Source organism: Delphinus delphis, chromosome 1 (genome assembly GCF_949987515.2).
Source record: "Delphinus delphis chromosome 1, mDelDel1.2, whole genome shotgun sequence".
Lineage (NCBI taxonomy): Eukaryota > Metazoa > Chordata > Mammalia > Artiodactyla > Delphinidae > Delphinus > Delphinus delphis.
Genome location: NC_082683.1, coordinates 32,045,315 through 32,068,053, shown reverse-complemented (window position 1 = coordinate 32,068,053; position 22,739 = coordinate 32,045,315). Strand labels below are relative to the sequence as shown.

The window sequence follows — 22,739 nt, the reverse complement described above, 5'->3', positions numbered from 1 at the left end:
TGAACGCGTGTAAGGTGTGCAGCTCACACTCCACTCACCGAACCCTGCACCCTGGCACAGAGCTGCATCCACTCAGAGAGGGGGCGCCCTTTACTAATTTCCTCTAAGAGGCTCTTTTAGATTAGATTAGAGGTGGCCTGCTGCCACTGACTGGGTCAGAAGAGGAAGGGGAAACCTACCCCTCCCATACTTGTCCTAGTGGCCTACCTTCCCTTAGAGGTTTGTACAATTCTCTGCTCTTGGGTTTCACTAATTGTTCCTGACTTAGCTACCTCACCTCCTCTACCCCCGTAATTTGCAAGGCCACCTCTCTCACAATGGGTAGGACTTCTATCTGCAATGCAGAACAGTTTTATTTTCCTTCTTTGATCCTTGGCCTCCCAAACTGTGTTCACTCAGGCCACTGGGAATAGTGAGCAAGGCTATTGAAGAGCCAGGTACTTCTTAATGGCTTTTCCTTTTTCTACAAAGACACAAAGGCCCTGCCAAAGCTTTGAAACTAAACCCTTAGACTCCTCCCATCTGTGCCTGTGTGTGTTACATCAAAAGGAGCCTAGTAAAAGGGAGAAAGAAGGGGACAAAGAGGGTGGTTTTCTTTTTCTAGTTATAACTGTTTGCATTTTCTGATTTTTCTGAAATGAGTACACAGAGGCTCAGGGAGCTTATATAACTTGCCTGAGGTCACATAGTCAGTAAGCAGTGACCTGGATGTCGATCCCATCCCAGGACTTCAGGTTGCATGGAAGGCTCTTTCCACTATAACTGAGCTGTCCCTGGAAGATTGAGGCTGGCTGCCAGGCTTGGAGAAGGAAGAGATTTTTCCGTAAGGACAGAGACATATTACTGTCCCTGAGCTGGTGAAAAAGGACCTAAATATCTCTATAGTCCAGCAAGTGAACGTACCGCCTCCAAGTGATTGGAGAGCAGTCATTTCCAGATTCTAGCTGGGCTAATAGGGTCTCTCTCTCTCTCTCTCTCTCTCTCTCTCTCTCTCTCCCTCTCTCTCTCTCTCTCTCTCTCTCAGGGAAATCCATAATTAGAATCAGGAGTGTCCAACTCAATCAGCGGAGGTCACTTGAACAGAGAAATATGCTTCAGAGCTATGGGTTGGTCGTCTTCTACCTGCCAGTGGAACAAAATGCTGTGCAAAGTTATGCAGAGAGTTACATGAGGGAAAGACACAGGACAATTCCTAATGTCTTTAGTTCCTGGGTCCAGTGAATTCCTACTTTGTTTGGGAGGCCAAAGAACTTGGGACAAAGGCCAGTACATCCAAACTGTAAATCGATTGCCATTTATCACACATTTTCATGAAACAAGAGGCCAAATAGCTTAATGGCTCAAAGCCCCGACAAGGACACAGACTTCCTGGGTAAGTTTCTTAGTATCTGTTTCCCCAAATGTAAGATATAAATGGTACCTTTCTCATATGATTTTTGATGATTCAATGAGTGGCTATATGAAAAGTCTTCAGAATAATGACTGGAACATAGAAAGTACTGTATAAATGTTAGCTATGACTCAGATTTGTTTTCTTCTTCTTTCTCCCATTTTATAAATGGGGAAAGTAAGACCCCGAAAGTCAAGGGTTTTGTCCAAGGCCATGTAGTAATCCCATAGTTAGGCTAGGCCTAGAACTAAAGTCTTCCAATCCTATGTGCAATATTTAATTCATCACCCTAAATGTCCTGCAACCAACCACCAGTGCAGAGTTTCCCTGGGAAAAATGTTAGAACCAAAGCCTTGAGGGTATTATGAAAGCTGATGAGAAACAGCTCTCTTGCTCTGCTCCCAACTGGAGAACTAGGCTACCGCAACTTGGCCTGCCCAGCTGGGCCTCCATGCCTGTATAATCGAGGGAGAAGAAGAGGGCTTGGTAATGATAATACAAGATTTTGAGAAGTATCTTGCAAAGAATCCCGCAGCCAAAAATATGTCTGCTGATGTTTAGGCAATCAGGAAGTGCAGAAATCATAAGGAACCAACACCAATGATCTCAGTTACCAGAGACACAAAGTGGGTGATTCACAGGAGGACGCCTGAAGCTACACTCCAAACCTCCACCTGCCGCCTGCAGAAGCCCTAGCCTGGTCACCACTGACAGAGTAATAATGGTCTCTCCTTTCCTCTGCTTTGAAAATCTCACACGTGCACCTCTCATTTGCAGGACACAACCCAGAACTGTGCTGTCGAGGGAATCTGGGAAACATAGTCTTGAGGCTTCCAGCCTCCAAAATATAGGGGAAGTGAGGATGAATCTTAGAAGGAAGTGAGAATGGTGTTGAGATGCCAACAATCTGATATGGTCTACCCCTTTGCCTAGTCAGTGAAATTCATATACATTCTTCTGTCCATATTTAACTTTCAAAGAACAGTAATGTTTTCCTTAATACAATGCAACTATCCCTCATATGAATAGGGATGTTATAGGCTGAATTGTGTTTCTCCAAAATTCATATGTTGAAGCTCAATCCCCAGTACCTCAGAACAGACTACTTTGAAAGAGGTGTTTAAGTTAAAAGAGACTGTTCGGATGGGCCCTAATCCAATCTGACTGGCCTCCTTACAGGAAGAAGGAATTTGGAGACACAGAGATACCAGAGGTTCCCATTTCACTTAGAACTTTGCATGGTTTTGAGTAGAGGCGGGAGCTAATCTAACTCACATTTTTTAAGTGATCTCACTGGCTGCCATGTTGCAGATAGAAAGTAGAGGCCAGGGTGGAAAAAGGGAGACCCTTTTGGAGGCTGTTGTAACAGTTTTGGGAGATGACAATGGCTTGGACCAAAGTGGTGGTGGGGACGGTAAAATTGATCAGATTGGAATGTATTTCGGAGGTGGAGCCAACTGAATTGATGATGGATCCCATGTGGAGCGTGAGAAAAAGAGAGGTGTTGGGAATGATTCTAATATTTTTGGCCTGAACAACTAGAAGAATTAAATTGTTACTAAACTAAAATAAATCTTGGGACTTCTCTGGTGGCGTAGTGGTTAAGAATCCACCTGCCAATGCAGGGGACATAGGTTCAAGCCCTGGTCTGGGACGATCCCACATGCCTCGGAGCAACTAAGTCCATGCACCACAACTGCTGAGCCTGCACTCTAGAGCCCACGAGCTGTAACTACTGAGCCCGTGTGTCACAACTATTAAAGCCCGCACGCCTAGAGCCCACGCTCCACAGCAAGAGAAGCCACTGCAATGAGAAGCATGCGCACCGCCATGAAGAGAAAGCCCATGCGCAGCAACGAAGACACAATGCAGCCAAAAAAAAAAAAAAAATCTGGGAGAGGAGAAGGTTGGAGGTGCCTGCATTCAGGAGTAGGTTCAAGGTTTTGGTTGTAACATGTAAACTCTGAGGTGCCAGTTAGTGATGTAAACAGAGACATGAAGTAGAAATTTAATCTACAAGTGTACACTCAGGAGAGAGGATGAGACAATGAATAATTTGGAAGCCGTCAGTGTACTTAAATCCATGAGACCAGAGGAGATCACTTAAGCCAATGATTCTCCAACAGGATGATCCACCCACTAGAAAAAATTTTGGAAAATTGCCAGGACGTTTTTGCTGGGGGAGGTTATGTATTCATGATTAGGGTGGGGCGCACTATGAGGCTTTAGTGGGTGGGGCCGGGGCTCCTCGGCATCCTGCAATGGACGGGACAGTCCTGCATAACAGAAATTGTCCCGCATTCCATATGATTTTCAAATGTTCTATCAGGGGCTTCCCTGGTGGCGCAGTGGTTGAGAGTCCACCTGCTGATGCAGGGGACATGGGTTCGTGCCCCGGTCTGGGAAGATCCCACATGCCGCGGAGCGGCTGGACCCGTGAGCCATGACTGCTGGGCCTGCGCGTCTGGAGCCTGTGCTCCACAACGGGAGAGGCCACAACAGTGAGAGGCTCGCGTACCTCAAATAAATAAATTAGTTAATTAAAAATGTTCTATCAGACATTCATTTGGTAAAAAATATGTTTATTATTTATCTCAACAGAGAGCCTAAATCTATTCTCCACATAAACACCGAGTATTCGGGGTATTGTTTTAATATACACCAAGTTTCCCAGGAACGCCATTTCCCTGTAATTGATGCAAGAGGGTGCTTGGTCTTGATTCGAAAATCAACAACATGGCTTCTCTCTGTATTTGAGATGCCACTCCAGTTCTCCTGGATCAGTCTGCATGTGCCGCTTTGGCAGACACAGTGATTCTAGGAACGGCTGCAAGCATCTGATGATTCCATTAGGGCTTCTGGTGAAGTGGTGCAAAATTTTTGCATATTCAAATATATAATACTTTATACATTAGTTTCCTCTCGTTTTTCCTTGTAATACAGGAAATTCAATTCATTATTTTGAAATGATGTGTGTAGACTGCTTTGAGGGATATACTTCATTTGTCCCTCTCGACCCGATCTACTCTCTGCTCTACTGCACCCTGCTACCTGCCCCAGGAGGCCAACTTTCATAAATGACATCAACCAGCTCCCTTGCCCAGTGGCTTCCTGTGGGGTTCAGCCAGAGGGAGATACCACTCCCTCCTCTTGGTCCTTCAGGCCCAGGGATGGCAGACACGTCCTCTAGTGCTTCCTCATTTCTTGTTGGTTCCCTTCACTTTGCCCAACCTTTGTCAATAATCCCTTTATAAAACTGGCCTTGATTGGACTCGGCTTGAGTGTGCCATCTGTTTCCTGCCAGACCCTAACTAATACAGTAGCTACATTATTTCTCAATTTCATTTCAGGACAGTAAAGGGCAAATTACAAAAGATTTGTTATAAAAAAGGAATAAATCCAGAATGTGGAACATTCTACAGGGCAATTGAGCTGGTTTCTGCAATAAGTCAATGATATGAAAAATAAAGGGAAGAGGAGGACTGCTGGCAATGAATAAAGTTGAAAGGATACGGCAGCAAAATATAATGTGAAGACCTGTTTGGATCCAAGTTTGAACAAATCCACTGTAATAACACATATCTGAGACATTAGGGAAAGTGTAATTATGGACTGGATATTAAATGATACCAAAGAACTATTTTAAATGCTGTTAGGTATGGTCACGGCATTGTGGTTTTGCAAGACAATGGCCCATGTCTTTAAGAAATGCATACCAGGGGTTTCCCTGGTGGCGCAGTGGTTGGGGGTCCACCTGCCGATGCGGGGGATGCGAGTTCGTGCCCTGGTCCAGGAGGATCCCGCGTGCCGCAGAGCGGCTGGGCCCATGAGCCATGGCTGCTGAGCCTGCGCGTCCGGAGCCTGTGCTCCACAGCCGGAGAGACCGCAGCGGTGAGAGGCCCGCGTACAGCAAAAAAAAAAAAAAAAGAAATGCATACCGATCTTGCTTGAATTACAAAAGAAAGAGAGAAAAAGAAAAAAAGAAATGCATACTGAAGTAGGTAGGAGTGAAATGACTGGTGTCTGGGGATTTGCTTTCAAATCCCAGACTTCTGCAAAGAAAAAGAGAAAAAGGGATAGATAAAGCAAATGGGGAGAAGTATTGTTAAATATTGAACCCAGGTAATAGATATATGGGAATACATTGTACTATTCTCTCCACTTTCGTTTGTATGTTTGACATTATTTATGATAAAACATTTAAAAATTAAATTAAATTAAAAGGGAGTATTGGATCTGATAGGGTTGAGAGCCATCGACCAAGTGTAGACAAGAGAAGAGGTCTGAGACTGGGTCCTGGGCACTTCAGGTAGAGGTTGGGAAGATGGGAGGAAAGCCCCAGAGGGAAAAAGAGAACAAAGAGAGAAGAGTGTCCCTGTGAGGTCAAATGAGTTTCAAGGAGGAAGTGATCATCTGGGCTGTAGATAAGCAAGTAAGAGGGCAACTGACCACTGGACTTAGCAACATGGAGGTCATTGGTGACCTTGACAAGAGCAGTTTTGGTGTAATAGTTGGGGCAAAAGCTGACCGGATTAGAGTCCAATCATCCCTCTCTCTAGATACTGCTCTTTGCTCTGCTGCCTGTTACAGCACTCCCTGCGGCTAGGGTAAGTGGACTGGAGTGGGTTCAAGAGAGAATGGGAGTAGACAAAGTAGAGAGAGAGGATAAAGGCAATCTTTTGAGATGTGTTGCTATAAAGTAGATTAGAAAAATGAGACGGTACCTAGAAAAAAGTGTGCTGTCAGAGGAGGGATTTGGTTTGATTTTATTTTCTTTTTTTTCTTTTTTTGGCTGTGTTGGGTCTTCATTGCTGTGCGTGGGCTTTCTCCAGTTGTGGCGAGCGGGGGCTTCTCATTGCGGTGGCTTCTCTTGTTGCAGATCATGGTCTCTAGGCACGCGGGTTTCAGTAGTTGTGGATCACAGGCTCCTGAGCACAGGCTCAGTAGTTGTGGAGCATGGGCTTAGTCGTTCTGCCGCATGTGAGATCTTCCCGGACCAGGGATCGAACCCATATCCCCTGCATTGGCAGGCAGATTCTTATCCACTGCGCCACCAGGGAAGCCCTGATTTGGTTTTTAAGACAGGAGATAACATGGCCTGTTTGTAAGCTGCTGAGAATGAATCATTAGAGAGGGAGTAATGGAAGATGTGAGAGAGAGAGAGAGAAAACTATTGTATGACGAATGCGCTCGAATAAAGGAGTGCAGATACTGGTGGGTAGGTTGATGTGTTGGTCGTAGAATGTAGAAGTTCTCTTTTGATTGCTTTTCTAATGAAATAAGAAGCAAGATCACCATTTGAGAGTGAGGGTGGAGAGGAGGCTTTGGAGGTTTGAGAAGACAGAGGGTGTGAGATAGTTAAGAGTGGAAGAACAAATGGACTTGGGAAATGAGTAGCATCACAGGCCCATTTATAGTGAAACTAGCCAATATTGTTGTGTCTTTTTCTCAACCATGTTGAGCCTGGGATTTGGATTTAAACAGGAATGTAACCAAGCAAGATCTATATAGAGGAAAGAGGGCAAGAAAGTAATGATAATGATGAGACCATGGACCCCAAGAGGTAAGTAGGCAAGGTGAAGGGCAATAAAAAGGTGGTAGGGTCAATGGGCTGGAGGTCCTGAAGAGGTTAGAAAGTTAATGGATTCACGATATTTAAGAGAGTGAGCCAGAAAGATAAGCGGTGATGGTCAATAAATGGGATGCTTTAAAATAATGAAAATACCAGCTGGAACTTTAAGATCGATGAAGATGTTTTTTAAATTAAATATATGAAAGTTTCATAGAATTAATAAGTGAATTTTAGAAGGCTACTGGATACAAGGTCAATATACAAAGCAAATGTATTTCTGTCGATACATACTAGCAAGAAACAATTGGAAAATGAAACTTAACAAAACAATACCATTGGAGCCGGTGTCCGGGGCCACTGGTGGGACGTGTCCAGCGCTTGGCGCAGCAGGAAGCAGCGACCATCTTGGCCTGAGTTCCCGGCGCCAGCCCGGTTCCTTTCCCGCTGCCGCCACGCTCAACTTCTTCACCATTTTCTCCAAAGGCGGCTCGTGCTCTGGTGCGTCCAGGGCGTGAGCGACTCATGCACCCGGCTCATTAACGCGTTGATTCGTTCGGTACTGTGGCAGGAAAGGGGAGGTAACAACTCCTTCACCCATGAGGCACTCACGCTCAGGTATAAACTGGACAACCAGTTTGAGCTGCTGTTTGTGGTAGGTTTTCAGAAGATCCTAACACTGACGTACGCAGGCAAGTTGATAGACGCTGTGCACCGGCTGTTTTGTGACAAGTACCGCACTGAGATCCGACAGCAACGTGCCTTAAGTCTATTGAACGGTACTTTCAATTGCCAGAAGGACTTTCTGCGGCTCCTTCGTGAATCAGGAGAGCAGTAAGATCCATGCTCCCACAACCATGAAGAAATTGGAAGATTCTGAAAAGGCCAAGAAACCTGTGAGGTCCATGATTGAGACATGGGGTGAAAAGCCTAAGGAAAAAGCCAAGAACAGCAAAAAAAAAAAAAAAAAAAAAAAACAAGGGGACCAAGAAGGAAGGTTCTGATGGCCCTTTGGCTACCAGCAAAGAAGTCCCTGCAGAAAAGTCAGGTCTCCCAGTGGGGCCTGAGAACGGGATAGAACTTTCCAAACAGGAATTGATCCGCAGGAAGTGAAAAGAGTTCATTCAGAAGCATGGGAGGGGTATGGAGAAGTCCGGCAAGTCCAGTAAGTCAAATGCTCCCAAGGAGAAGGGCAAAAAAGTGCCCGGGGTGTGGGCATTGGGTGGCTCTGCTAACAGAGAAGTCTTGGACTATTGCACTCCCACCATCAATGGAGCCCCTGAGGTGGCCCCAGCCGAGGGCATCAACTGGATTCGAGGGACTGGGTCTGGGAGGCAGCTTTAGGATCTGGACCGCAGCAGCTCAGATGACTAAGGGGCTGCTCAAAACTCCATCAAACCTAGTGCTACCAAGGGGAACCTGGGTGGCATGTTTGGGATGCTGAGGGGCCTTGAGGGTTCCAAGAGCTTGAGTCGTGAAGACATGGCATCTGTGCTGGACAAGATGCATGACCATCTCATTGCTAAGAACGTGGCAGCAGCCACTGCAGTGCAACTCTGTGAATCTGTGGCCAGCAAGCTGGAAGGGAAGGTGATGGGGACGTTCAGCACGGTGACTTCCCAAGCAAGCTCTCCAAGAGTCCCTGGTGCAGGTTCGGCAGCCACAGCACTGTGTGGACATGCTCCAGGATATCATGGACACCCAGCACCATCAGCGCCCTTACGTGGTCACTTTCTGTGGTGTGAATGACATGGGGAAGTCTATTAATCTTGCCAAGATTTCCTTCTGGCTGTTAGAGAATGGCTTCAGTGTCCTCATTCCTGCCTGCGATACATTTCGCGCCGGGGCTGTGGAGCAGCTGCGGACACACACCCGGGGTTTGACTGCCCTACACCCCCCCGAGAACCACGGGAGCCACACCATGGTGCAGTTGTTTGAGAAGGGCTATGGCAAGGATACTGCTGGCATTACCATGGAAGCCGTTGCCTTTGCACATAACCAAGGTTTTGATGTGGTGCTGGTGGACACAGCTGGCCGCATGCAAGACAATGCCCCTCTGATGACTGCCCTGGCCAAGCTCATTACTGTCAATGCACCGACTTGGTGCTGTTTGTGGGGGAGGCCTTAGTGGGCAATGAGGCCGTGGACAAGCTGGTCAAGTTCAACAGAGACTTGGCTGACCATTCTATGGCCCAGACACCTCGGTGTCCTTACCAAACTTGATACCATCGATGACAAGGTGGGAGCTGCTATTTCTATGACCTACATCACAAGCAAACCCATCGTCTTTGTGGGCACTGGCCAGGTCTACTGTGACCTATGCAGTCCCAATGCCAAGGCTGTAGTGGTTGCCCTCATAAAGGCTTAATGTGGCTCTTGGCCAATACCAAATCACCACTTCCCCCCAAAGCCCCCATCAAGAACGTGCTCTAGAGAATGTGAGCAACTTGTCTTCAGCGTTGTTCAAAGGCAGAGTGAGAGGAGCTCCAGGCGGGGGCTTGCAGCCCCTCCTAACCCCACTCCCAGTTCAGCCCAGCCTCCATCTGCAAGGAGGACCTAATCATGTTACAATCACTGCCCATTACCCGTCCCCATCCCCACGCTCCTCCCCCTTCCTACTCAGGCATCCCTTCACTCTGCCTACAGACTCGGTCTCATTACAGCTTTGACCAATGGTTAGAAGATCCAACACCAGAGCATTGCTAGCTAAGTGTGGTCATGGGGACGTCCAAGCATCATCCCCAGCTCCATTAGATAAAGGGACTTCCACAGCCATCTCTGGGTCTTGAGTGGCACCTCTCCCTAGGATACACAGCTTTCAGGTCCCTGGGGCCAGGGACACCCAGGGAGTGTGGCACACTGTGGCGGTGTATGGCCTGTTCTTAAGTGCTGCTAATTCGAGGATGACCCCTGTCTCTGTTTACCCAAAGCATCAGCTAGGCCAGAGTGATGTGTTACAGATGAGTGAAAGAGGAGTCCCTGCTTCCCCCAGAGATAAAGGGAGCTGAGCTGCAGTGTTGCATTGGGCTTCTCAGCCTCCAAGATCTCCTCCCGCTTCCAGAATCCAGACATAACTTTGCATGTTCCCATTCCCGGGAGAAAACCAACTGTCAGAGGCGAGACACATTGCCCCCTCCCCGTTCTTAACCTGAGATGGGTCCTGGCTTTTCCTCATCCTCTTCTACAGTACCCAGTAGACAAGTGCTACGTTGAATACAGACCTTGTTAAGACTTGTCCTGTAGCTTGGTATTACAGATGTGCTATTAGTGAAATAAGGTGAAGGTTGTCTGCCCAGAGAAATACATAATTTATATAAGAAAATAAATTTCATAAATAAAAAAACCAATGCTATTTGTAACTGCATGAAAAATATTAAATACCTAGGAATAAATCTATTGAAAGGTGTGCAAGACCTTGACACTGAAAACTATAAAATATATCTGGAGAAAAATTAAAGATTACCTCAGTAAATGGACAGATATTCCATGTTCATAAATTGGAAGACTCAATATTGTTATTGATTTTTTCTAAATTGGTCTATAGGTTCAATGCAATCCAGTTTAAATTCCCAAAAGCCATGTGTGTAGTATATGTGTGTGTGATTGTGTGTAAATTGACAAGGTGATAGCAAAATTTACGTGATAATTAAAGGACTAGAATATCCAAGAACTCTTTTTTTTTTGGCTGCATTGGGTCTTCATTACTGTGCCCAGGCTTTCCCTAGTTGTATCTAGTTGTGGAGAGCCGGGGCCGCTCTTTGTTGCGATGCGCGGGCTCCTCATTGCGGTGGCTTTTCTTGTCGCGGAGCACAGGCTCTAGGCGTGCAGTCTTCAGTAGTTTCAGCACGAAGCCTCGGTAGTTGTGGCTCGCGGGCTCTAGAGCACAGGCTCAGTAGTTGTGGCACAAGGGCTTAGTTGCTCCGTGGCATGCGGGATCTTCCCGGACAAGGGCTCAAACCCGTGTCTCCTGCATTGACAGGTGGATTCTTAACCACTGCACCACGAGGGAAGCCCAGAATATACAAGAACTCTTGAAAAAAAGTTTGAAGACTTACGTCACCAGATTTCAAGATTTACTATAAAGCTATAGTAATTAATAGCAGGGACCTTTTGGAGCAAAAATAGGCAAATACGATCACTGGAACAGAATAAAGAGTCTAGAATGGACCCACACGTGTATGCTCTCTTGATTTTCATCAAAGGTGTCATTGTAATTAAGTAGAGGAAGGATGGCATTTTAATAAATGATATTGGAACAATTAGATGTATGTGGAGAAAAAAGAACCCTGACCCTTAAACTATACACAGAAAATAATCCTAAGGTGGATCATAGACCTAAATGTCAAAACTTCAACACTCAAACTTCTAAATAAATACATAGAGGTTTTTTGATATTGGGGTAGGTAAAGATTTCTTAGTCAGATCACAAAATGCACTTAGCTCTTAAAAAATGGATAAATTGGACTTAAAAACATCTAATCATCAACAGATACCATTAAGAAAACAAATCAGCAAGGTAGAGACTGATAAATCGTATCCAGAATATAGAAAGAACCCTTACAAATCATTAAGAAAAATACAAACATTCAATTCAAAATGAGTAAAAGACTTGGAACAAGCATTTCACAAAGGACAAATGGCCAGTAATGTATGAAACTGCTTAAAATAATATCTCATCAAAGAATGCACGTCAAAGCAACAATGAGATACTTGATACATTCAGAAGAAAGGCTTTTTAAAAAAACCTGTCATCTAGGGTTGCTGAGGATGTGGACTAACTTGAATTTTCATATGTTATTATTTGGCAGATCCTTAAAAAGCCAGACATACATCTACACTATGACGCAACGATTCCACATGCAGACATACACCCAAGAAAGATTAGTTCATATGTCTGTCAGAAGTCTGGTACAAGAATGTTCACAGCAACTTTAGTCAACAGCCAAAATTGGACAACATCCAAATATCCATCAACAGGAGAATAAAACACTTGGTGATGTATTCACAAAATGAAATATTACCAGCAATAATCAAAATGAAAAAAAAATACTAGTACACAGAACAACACAGATAAATCTCAAAAACATTGTGCTAAGGCAAAGAAACCAGACACAGAAGAGTACATACTATATGGTTCCATTCATAAGAAGTTCAAGAATAAGCAAAACTAACCTATGGTGACAGAAATCAGAATAGTCGTTACCTCTGGTGGATTGGGTATTGAAAAAGGCACAAGGGAACTTCCAGGGAGGTAGAAATGTTCTATATCTTGAACTGGGTGGAGGTTATGTGGGTGTATACATAGGGAAAAGTTGAGCTGTACAGTTAAGATTTGTGCATTTTCCTATATGAAATTTACCATAATAAAAGAAGTTTTTAATAAGGAGCTTCCTTTATAATTATAAAAGTAAATAAACGCATGCTTTTTACAGGAAATTAAAGCAACTAAAGGAGTGAAACCAAGCCTTGAACCCATTTCTGGGGACATGGGTCTATCTTCAACTCTCTGCAGTTTGAGATGAGATTGAAGGAGGTTGTGTTTTGTGCAGACTCCAAAGACAGATCCAGGGTATGTGGGGGGCAAACCACGCACTCAGTTTCCATTTAGGATGAGGAATATCTTTTTTACACCTTTCTTTAGAAATAAAAAGACTGACTTGAACCATAATGAACTGTCTGCCAACGGCGTGTGTGAGCAAAATGCAGCCAGCCAGCCACAGGCGGAAATGTCGTTGCGGCATCCAAGCATCAGGTGGCAGTTGGATTAGACAACCTAGTCTCTTCCCTTGTGGGCTCTGTGCGTGGGTCCCTTTAAGAAATAGCAGGGAGTGGATCTGCATCTAGCCTGGGTGTTAACAGAAAAGACCAAACCCATCTGCTAGGAAACTAGCTCTGGAGTCTGGGCCCTGGTGGAAGTAAAGGGGAAGGGACTGACACAGGACAAGAGTCTTGGTCCTTCAGAAACTGACAATTCCACTCAGAACTATAAACAATAAATTCTGGGGAACAAGACTTTAATAAGGAAAAACAAACAGGAAGCTATTGAAAAGATGAAAACCTGAACCAAGAAAACTGCAGTGGGGATGAAGGGGATGGAGATCAGTTCCTCAGCCCTGAGACACGACTGTTACTTCTTCATCTCTATGCCCATCCATGCCCCTCCCTCAGCAAGCTCTCCTCTAAGTTGTTCTTGTATTCTACAAATTTACCATTTACCCCCGTTAAAAATTATGATGTATTTCAGACATACAGAGGCTATAAGGACTAATGTAATAAACACCTGTGAAACCACTACCCTGTTTAGGAAATAAAGCATTAATACTGAAAAAAAAAAAGTAAGAAAGAAACTGATAATTTGGAGGGAAAACAAAAATAACTCTAAGTGTGGGACTGAGAACTAGATTCCATTCTGCTTCTGTCTCTGGTTGGCTGTGTGACCTTGTGTGACTCCATTGCTCTCTCTGAACCTGCGGGCTGCCCTGGGTGGTTCCCCTACCTTCCCCATTACAGATGTCCTTTGAGGCTGCATGGGGGTCCTAAGGCAAAGGTACTGGGTTGAGTGACTGTGGTGACTGCCATGGGAGACAGAGAGACTTCAGGCCTCATCTCTCATCTCTGATGAACCACTATAAGGGCAGACAGTCCTGCCCCCTCCTTGCTTCTCTGACCCAGGTCACCCCCAAGATATGCCAGACTCCCTCCAAGCTATCCAGGCCATATTGGATCACCTTGGAGTGGGGACCCAGTCCACCCACCCCAGGTCATTTTCAACAGGATCTCTGCCAGACAGAAGGTAATTTGCTGGATGGGTGAGCAATCAGAACTTACTCAAGCCTGAGCCACTTTAGGGCTTAGGCCTCACCCCGGAAAATGGAAAGCACTTTAGGCCATAGCAATCGGGCACTTCCTTGATTGCCCTGGAGATGTGAGCCCCACCCTGCCTCTCACAGCTGCCCTGGAGAAAAAGAGGGAGACCCTAGAAAGCCACAGGAGCAGAAACAAGGGAAGCCAGAGGCCAGGGACGCTGGTACAAATTATTGGACTGCTTGCCTACTGTCTAGAACTTGTCTCAGTGGATCTGGAACATCGATGACCATTCTGATCGCCTCGACCACCTTTGAGAGAACCCCCTTGCTCGTATCAAAACGGTCCCTTTTGGTCCTTTGCCCTGGACCTTTGACATTCTGGACTAGTTCTGTTCTCACTTGTGGCTGAATGTAACATGTGTACAATAAATCATCTCTTTTGCTGTCTTAGCTGAAGAAAAAAAAAAAAGAGAGAGAGGCTCTGGATCTCATCCAAAACACCCAGTCCTAAACCTTCCCTGGTTCTCTACCGCCTCTGTCATTGCTGCTGCCTTCTTCTCCCCTCTCCTGCCCCGCTTCTTGGGGTTACAAATGAATTTTAGCAAGTAGGAAATTTGCAAACACGGAATCTGCAAATAATGAGAATCAACTGTATGTTGCACTGGTGGGTACTGGAGTGACCTCTGAGTCAGCCTGGAAGAGTCAGGGAAGATTCCCAAAGAGATGAGACTTTGGCTGTGACCTGAAATACAGAGCCGTCTAGACAGGGGGTCTGTGACCAAATAGGTCATGTGGTGTAACAGAGAGCTATTTTTTTCCTATTCCTAGGTAATTTGTTGCTCTCGTAAGTGTGGTCTTCTCTTTCCCCTTATCTTCTAACTTAGCACTGGACAATAGAACTTTGTGCAATGATGGGTATGTTCTATAATTACATGAATACAATAACCACTAAGCACACGTGGCTGTTGAGAACTTAAAATGTAACCAGTAGGACTGAGAAACTGAATTTTTTTCATTTAATTTTAATTATTTTGCATTTAAATTCAAATAGCCACACATGGTAGTGGTTATCATGTCAAACGATGCAGTGGTTTTGTTTTTTTAACATTTTTATTGGAGTATAATTGTTTTACAATGGTGTGTTAGTTTCTGCTTTATAACAAAGTGAATCAGTTATACATATACATATATCCCCATATCTCCTCCCCCTTTTGTCTCCCTCCCACCCATGCTATCCCACCCTTCTAGCTGGTCACAAAGCACCGAGCTGATCTCCCTGTGCTATGCAACTGCTTCCCACTAACTATCTATTTTACATTTGGTAGTGTATATATGTCCATATATACACTAGCACTCTCTTACTTTGTCCCAGCTTACCCTGCCCCCTCCCCATGTCCTCAAGTCCATTCTCTAGTAGGTCTGTGTCTTTATTCCCATCTTGCCCCTAGGTTTTTCATGACCTTCTTTTTTTTTTAGATTCCATATATATGTGTTAGCATACGGTATTTGTCTTTGTCTTTCTGACTTACTTCACTCTGTATGACAGACGCTAGGTCTATCCACCTCATTACAAATAGCTCAATTTCGTTTCTTTTTATGGCTGAGTAATATTCCATTGTATACATGTGCCACATCTTCTTTACCCATTCATCTGCTGATGGACACTTAAGGTTGCTTCCATGTCCTGGCTATTGTAAATAGAGCTGCAATGAACATTCTGGTACATGACCCTTTTTTTTTTTTAATAAATTTATTTTATTTATTTATTTATTTTTGGCTGTGTTGGGTGTTCGTTGCTGTGTGCAGGCTTTCTCTAGTTGTGGAGAGCGGGGGCTACTCTTCGTTGCAGTGCACAGGCTTCTCATTGCAGTGGCTTCTCTCGTTGTGGAGCATGGGCTGTAGGCACATGGGCTTCCGTAGTTGCGGCACATGGGCTCAGTAGTTGTGGCTCACAGGCTCTAGAACACAGGCTCAGTAGTTGTGGCACACGGGCTTAGTTGCTCCATGGCATGTGGGATCTTCCCAGACCAGGGCTCAAACCCATGCCCCCTGCACTGGCAGGCGGATTCTCAACCACTACGCCACCAGGGAAGCCCACATGACCCTTTTTGAATTATGGTTTTCTCAGGGTATATGCCCAGTAGTGGGACTGCTGGGTCGTATGGTAGTTCTATTTCTGTTTTTTTAAGGAACTTCCATACTGTTCTCCATAGTGGCTGTATCAATTTACATTCCCACCAACAGTGCAAGAGGGTTCTCTTTTCTCCACACCCTCTCCAGCATTTATTGTTTGTAGATTTTTTTATGATGGCCATTCTGACTGGTGTGATATGATATCGCATTGTAGTTTTGATTTGCATTTCTCTAATGATTAATGATGTTGAGCATTCTTTCATGTGTTTGTTGGCAATCTGTATGTCTTCTTTGGAGAAATGTCTATTTAGGTCTTCTGCCCATTTTTGGATTGGGTTGTTTGTTTTCTTAGTCTTGAGCTGGCTGAGCTGTTTATATATTTTGGAGATTAATCCTTTGTCTGTTGATTCGTTTGCAAATATTTTCTCCCATCCCGAGGGTTGCCTTTTCGTCTTGTTTGCAGCTTCATTTGCTTTGCAAAAGCTTTTAAGTTTTATTAGGTCCCATTTGTTTATTTTTGTTTTTATTTCCCTTACTCTAAGAGGTGGATCAAAAAAGATCTTGCTGTGATTTATGTCAAAGAGTGTTCTTCCTATGTTTTCCTCTAAGAGTTTTATAGTGTCTGGTCTTACATTAAGTCTCTAATCCATTTTTAGTTTATTTTTGTGTATGGTGTTAGGGAGTGTTCTAATTTCATTCTTCTATATGTAGCTGCCCAGTTTTCTGAGCACCACTTATTGAAAAGACTGTCTTTTCTCCACTGTATATCTGTGCCTCCTTCATCATAGATTAGTTGACCACAGGTGCGTGGGTTTATCTCTGGGCTTTCTATCCTGTTCCACTGATATATATTTCTGTTTTTGTGCCAATACCATATTGTCTTGATTACTGTAGCTTTGTAGTATAGTCTGAAGTCAGGGAGTCTGATTTCTCCAGCTCCATTTTTTGCCCTCAAGGCTGCTTTGGCTATTCGGGGTCTTTAGTGTCTCCATACAAATTTTAAGATGTTTTGTTCTAGTTCTGTAAAAAAGGTCACTGGTAGTTTAATAGGGATTACATTGAATCTGTAGATTGCTTTGGGTAGTATAGTCATTTTCACAATATTGATTCTTCCAATCCAAGAACATGGTATATATCTCCATTTGTTTGTTTCATCTTTGATTTCTTTCATCAGTGTCTTATAGTTTTCTGAGTACAGGTCTTTTACCTCCTTAGGTAGGTTTATTCCTAGGTATTTTATTCTTTTTGTTGCAATGGTGAATGGGATTGTTTCCTTAATTTCTCCTTCTGATCTTTTGTTGTTAGTGTATAGGAATGCAAGAGATTTCTGTGCATTAGTTTTGTATCCTGCAACTTTACTAAATTCACTGATTAGCTCTAGTAGTTTTCTGGTGGCATCCTTAGGATTCTCTATGTATAGTATCATGTCACCTGCAAACGGTGACAGTTTTACTTCTTCTTTTCCAATTTGTATTCCTTTTATTTCTTTTTCTTCTCTGATTGCTGTGGCTAGGACTTCCAAATCTATGTTGAATAATAGTCATAAGAGTGGACATCCTTGTCTTGTTCCTGAACTTAGAGGAAATGCTTTCAGTTTATCACCATTGAGAATGACGTTTGCTGTGGGTTTTTCATATATGGCCTTTATTAGGTTGAGGTAGGTTTCCTCTATGTCCACTTTCTGGAGAGTTTTTATCATAAATTGGTGTTGAATTTTGTCAAAAGATTTTTCTGCATCTATTGAGATGATTATATGGTTTTTATTCTTCAGTTTGTTAACATGGTGTATCACACTGATTTGCATATATTGAAGAATCCTTGCATCCCTGGGATAAATCCCACTTGATCATAGTGTATGATCCTTTTAATGTGTTGTTGGATTCTGTTTGCTGGTATTTTGTTGAGGGTTTTTGCATCTATATTCATCCATGATACTGGTCTGTAATTTTCTTTTTTTGTAGTATCTTTGTCTGGTTTTGGTATCAGGGTGATGGTGGCCTCATAGAATGAGTTTGGGAGTGTTCCTTCCTCGGCAGTTTTTGGAAGAGTTGAGAAGGATGGGTGTTAGCTCTTCTCTAAATGTTTCATAGAGTTCACCTGTGAAGCCATCTGGTCCTGGACTTTTGTTTGTTGGAAGATTTTTAATCACAGTTTCAATTTCAGTGCTTGTCATTGGTCTGTTCATATTTTCTATTGCTTCCTGGTTCAGTCTTGGTAGGTTATACCTTTCTAAGAATTTGTCCATTTCTTCCAGGTTGTCCATTTTATTGGCATAGAGTTGCTTGTAGTAGTCTCTTAAGATGCTTTGTATTTCTGTGGTGTCTGTTGTAACTTCTCCTTTTTCATTTCTAATTTTACTGACTTGAGTCCTCTCCCTCTTTTTCTTGATGAGTCTGGCTAAGGTTTATCAATTTTGTTTACCTTCTCAAAGAACCAGCTTTTAGTTTGATTGATCTTTGCTATTGTTTTCTTTGTTTCTATTTCATTTATTTCTGCTCTGATCATTATGATTTCTTTCCCTTTACAAACTTTGGGTTTTGTTTTTTCTTCTTTCTCTAGTTCCTTTCTCTAACCTTCCTTTAAGTTTGGATTGTTTATTTGAGATTTTTCTTGTTTCTTGAGGTAGGCTTGTATTGCTATGAACTTCCCTCTTAGAACTGCTTTTGCTGCATCCCATAGGTTTTGGATCGTCATGTTTTCATTGTCATTTGTCTCTAGGTATTTTTGATTTCCTCTTTGATTTCTTCAGTGATCTCTTGATTATTTGGTAAGTGATTGTTTAGCCTCCATGTGTTTGTGTTTTTTACATTTCTTTCCCTGTAATTTATTTCTAATCTTGTAGCATTGTGGTCAGAAAAGATGCTTGACATGATTTCAATTTTCTTAAATTTACCAAGGCTTGATTTGCTACCCAAGATGTGATCTATCCTGGAGGATGTTCTGTGTGCACTTGAGAAGAAAGTGTAATCTGCTGTTTTTGGATGGAATGTCCTATAAATGTCAATTAAATCTATCTGGTCTATTGTGTCATTTAAAACTTGTGTTTCTTTATTACTTTTCTCTCTGGATGATCTGTCCGTTGGTGTAAGTGAGGTGTTGAAGTCCCCCACTATTATTGTATTACTGTCGATTTCCTCTTTTATAGCTGTTAGCAGTTGCCTTATGTATTGAGGTGCTCCTATGCTGGGTGCATATATATTTATAATTGTTATAACTTTTTCTTGGATTGATCCCTTAATCATTATCTAGTGTCCTTCTTTGTCTCTTGTAACATTCTTTATTTTAAAGTGTATTTTATCTGATATGAGTATTGCTACTCTAGCTTTTTTTTTGATTTCCATTTGCATGGAATATCTTTTTCCATCCCCTCACTTTCAGTCTGTATGTCCCCAGGTCTGAAGTGGGTCTCTTGTAGACAGTGTATATATGGTTCTTGCTTTTGTATCCATTCAGTGAGCCTGTGTCTTTTGGTTGGAGCATTTAATCTATTCACTTTTAAGGTAATTATTGATACATATGTTCCTATTACCATTTTCTTAGTTGTTATGAGTTTGTTTGTGTAGGTCCTTTTCTTCTCTTGTGTTTCACACTTAGAGAAGTTCCTTTAGCATTTGTTGTAGAGCTGGTTTTGTGATGCTGAATTCTCTTAGCTTTTGCTTGTCTGTAAAGCTTTTGATTTCTCCATCGAATCTGAATGAGATCCTTGCCAGGTAGAGTAATCTTGGTTGTAGGGTCTTCCCTTTCACCACTTTAAATATATTGTGCCACTCCCTTCTGGCTTGTAGAGTTGCTGCTGAGAAATCAGCTGTTAGCCTTATGGGAGTTCCCTTGTATGTTATTTGTTGTTTTTCCCTTGTTGCTTTCAATAAGTTTTCTTTGTCTTTAATTTCTGTCAATTTGATTACTATGTGTCTCGCCGTGTTTCTCCTTGGTTTTATCCTGCCTGGGACTCTCTGCACTTCCTGCACTTGGGTGGCTATTTCCTTTCCCATGTTTGGGATGTTTTTGACAATAATCTCTTCAAATATTTTCTCTGGTCCTTTCTCTCTCACTTCTCCTTCTGGGACACCTATAATGCAAATGTTGTTGCATTTAATGTTGTCTCAGAGGTCTCTTAGGCTGTCTTCATTTCTTTTCATTCTTTTTTCTTTATTCTGTTCCATAGCAGTGAATTCCACCATTCTGTCTTCTGGGTCACTTATCCGTTCTTCTGCCTCAGTTATTCTGCTGTTGATTCCTTCTAGTGTATTTTTCATTTCAGTTATTGTATTGTTCATCTCTGTTTGTTTGTTCTCTAATTCTTCTAGGTGTTTGTTCTTTAATTCTTCTAGGTCTTTGTTAAACATTTCTTGCATCTTCTCGATCTTTGCCTCCATTCTTTTTCTGAGGTCCTGGATCATCTTCACTATCATTATTCTGAATTCTTTTTCTGGAAGGTTGCCTATCTCCTCTTCATTTAGTTGTTTTTCTTGGGTTTTATCTTGTTCCTTCATCTGGTACAAAATCCTCTGTCTTTTCATTTTGTCTCTCTTTCTGTGAATGTGGTTTTCCCTCCACATGCTGCAGAATTGTAATTCTTCCTTCTGCTGTCTGCCCTCTCTGTATTGATATTTGTATGTTAATTTTATATCCCATATCTTTTATATCCCATATCCTTATGGACTTTTCTTGTTTAGAGGAGTTTTTCAGTTGATTCACTTGGGTTCTCTTGGAATACAATCATTGGCAAATAAATATAATTTTACCTACTTTCCAATTTTATTTCTTTTTTTATCTAATTGCATTGGCTAATATCTCCAATGAAAGGTTACATAGTAATAGTAGTGATAGTGCATATCTTTGTTTCTGATTTAGTCGAATTTCTAAGTGTGATTTCTTCCTTTTTTTTTATATGAAAATGATACAAACAGGTGACAAATGAATTGTTTTGTCCCCCAAGCTTGCTCCTCCTCCAGTGCTCCCTCTATTATGGAGGGAGCTCCTCTATTGCTCCCTCTCTGTTCCCTAAATTAGAAATCTAGGCATTGGACTTCCCTGGTGGTACAGTGGTTAAGAATCTGGCTGCCAATGCAGGGGACGTGTGTTCGAGCCCTGGTCCAGGAAGATCCCACAAGCTGTGGAGCAACTAAGCCCGTGCACCACAACTACTGAGCCTGTGTGCCACAACTAGTGAAGCCTGCATGCCTAGAGTCCATGCTATGCAACAAGAGAAGCCACCACATTGAGAAGCCCTCTCATCACAACGAAGAGTAGCACCCCTTGCCTCAACTAGAGACATCCCACGCACAGCAATGAAGACCCAATGCAGCCAAAAGTAAATAAATAAAATTATTAAGAAAAAAAGAAATCTAGACATCACCTTCATTTCTCTCTTTCCCTCTCCCTCTCTCACCCTTTCTCTGTCAACTATCCAGGCCAAACAGCTACCAAATCTGTCTTCTTTCTGTTTCCACTGCCACCACCTCTGTCTTGTACTCTTCATTACCCAGGAACATTTCAAGAGCAGCCTCTTCATTAGTCATCCTGCTTCCACTTTCACTTCCTTCAATCCTTTCCCCACAAAGCAGATGATACAGTCTTTCTAAACTCTTAATCATCATATGGTTCCCCTACTTAAAAGTTGTCAATGGCTTCTGTCTGCTCTTAGGATAAAGAGAAAAATCCTTTTGGTTCACAAAGCCCTGTGCCATCTGCCTCTGCCTACACTTTTTTAGAAATGTAAATCAATTTTGTAGAAATGTAAATCAATTTTTAAACCTCTTCAATGGCTTTGGCTGCTCTCAAAATAGAACTGAAACTCTCACTGTGGGCTGCAAGGCCCTGGGTGAGCTGGTTCCCACATAGCTCTCCAAATCCATGTCACACCATCTACCCTCTCCTTCACGACTCACTGGCTGCACAGTGTTCTTTCAGTACTTCAGATACACTAGGTTCTTTCCTACCTCTGGGTTTTTATGCTAGCTGTCGCTTCTACCTGCAATACTTTCCCCCAAGCTCTTCAAATGTCTGTCTAATTCTCCTCCTTTGTGATTTGATTCAAACATCACTTTCTCAGAACATTCTTTCCTGAGCATCTGATTTAAAATAACCTCCAGATAAAATAAATAAAATAACCTCCACACCAGTTCCCTCTATTAGTGCATCCTGCTTATTTCTTTCATGGTGCTTATGGCAATCCGAAATTATCTTATGTGCGTGTCCATTTATTTGTCATTGGTGCCCACTAAGAATGTAAGCTCTGTTTTGTTCACCACTCTATCCTCAGAGCCTAATCGATGCATGACACATAATAGGCCCATTATAAATATTTGTTGCGTAAATGGATAACCAGGGTCCTAGGGCCAGTCAAGGACAGATCCGGAAATCCTTCTTTGCAGTGTTAAAAGGTGTTTCCCCTTTCTTCCAGCAGGTGGAGTCAAAGCCACATCTGGTCCTCAGCAGGGGTGGAGTGGAGGGGTACGTGCTTTGCCTGGCTGAGGGCAGAAGGACAGTGAAGAGGGAGAGGCAGGGTTTGTTGTAGTGTTGCTGGATCCAAGCGTAGAGGAAGTCAAGGTGGCAGCGTCTCCCGAAGGACAGGAAAGTATGAGCTGTCCAGAGGCACCTGGAGCAGCCAATGATCCAAGGAGTCCCTGGGATCCCAGATCGCTTTCCCACTTCCCCCACCTATCCAGCCTCCTAAATCACACCCCCAAGAGTCAGCAAAGGGTCTTTGAGGAGAACCACTTTCCGTGAACATGAAACTGGAGAAGCAAGGTTTTCAATTCTAAATCCCCAAGGTACAATGGAGGGAAACTGAGACCGGGGAAGCCTCCTAGTGGGTCAGTGGGAGTTGGGTCTGGCT

At 43.1% G+C, this 22,739-nt stretch overlaps 1 pseudogene; it reads left to right on the top strand.

Annotated features, from left to right (window-relative positions):
• The first annotated feature begins 7,273 nt into the window (after window positions 1-7,273).
• Window positions 7,274-9,327, top strand: LOC132433971 (signal recognition particle receptor subunit alpha pseudogene; annotated as a pseudogene).
• Window positions 9,328-22,739: the final 13,412 nt, after the last annotated feature.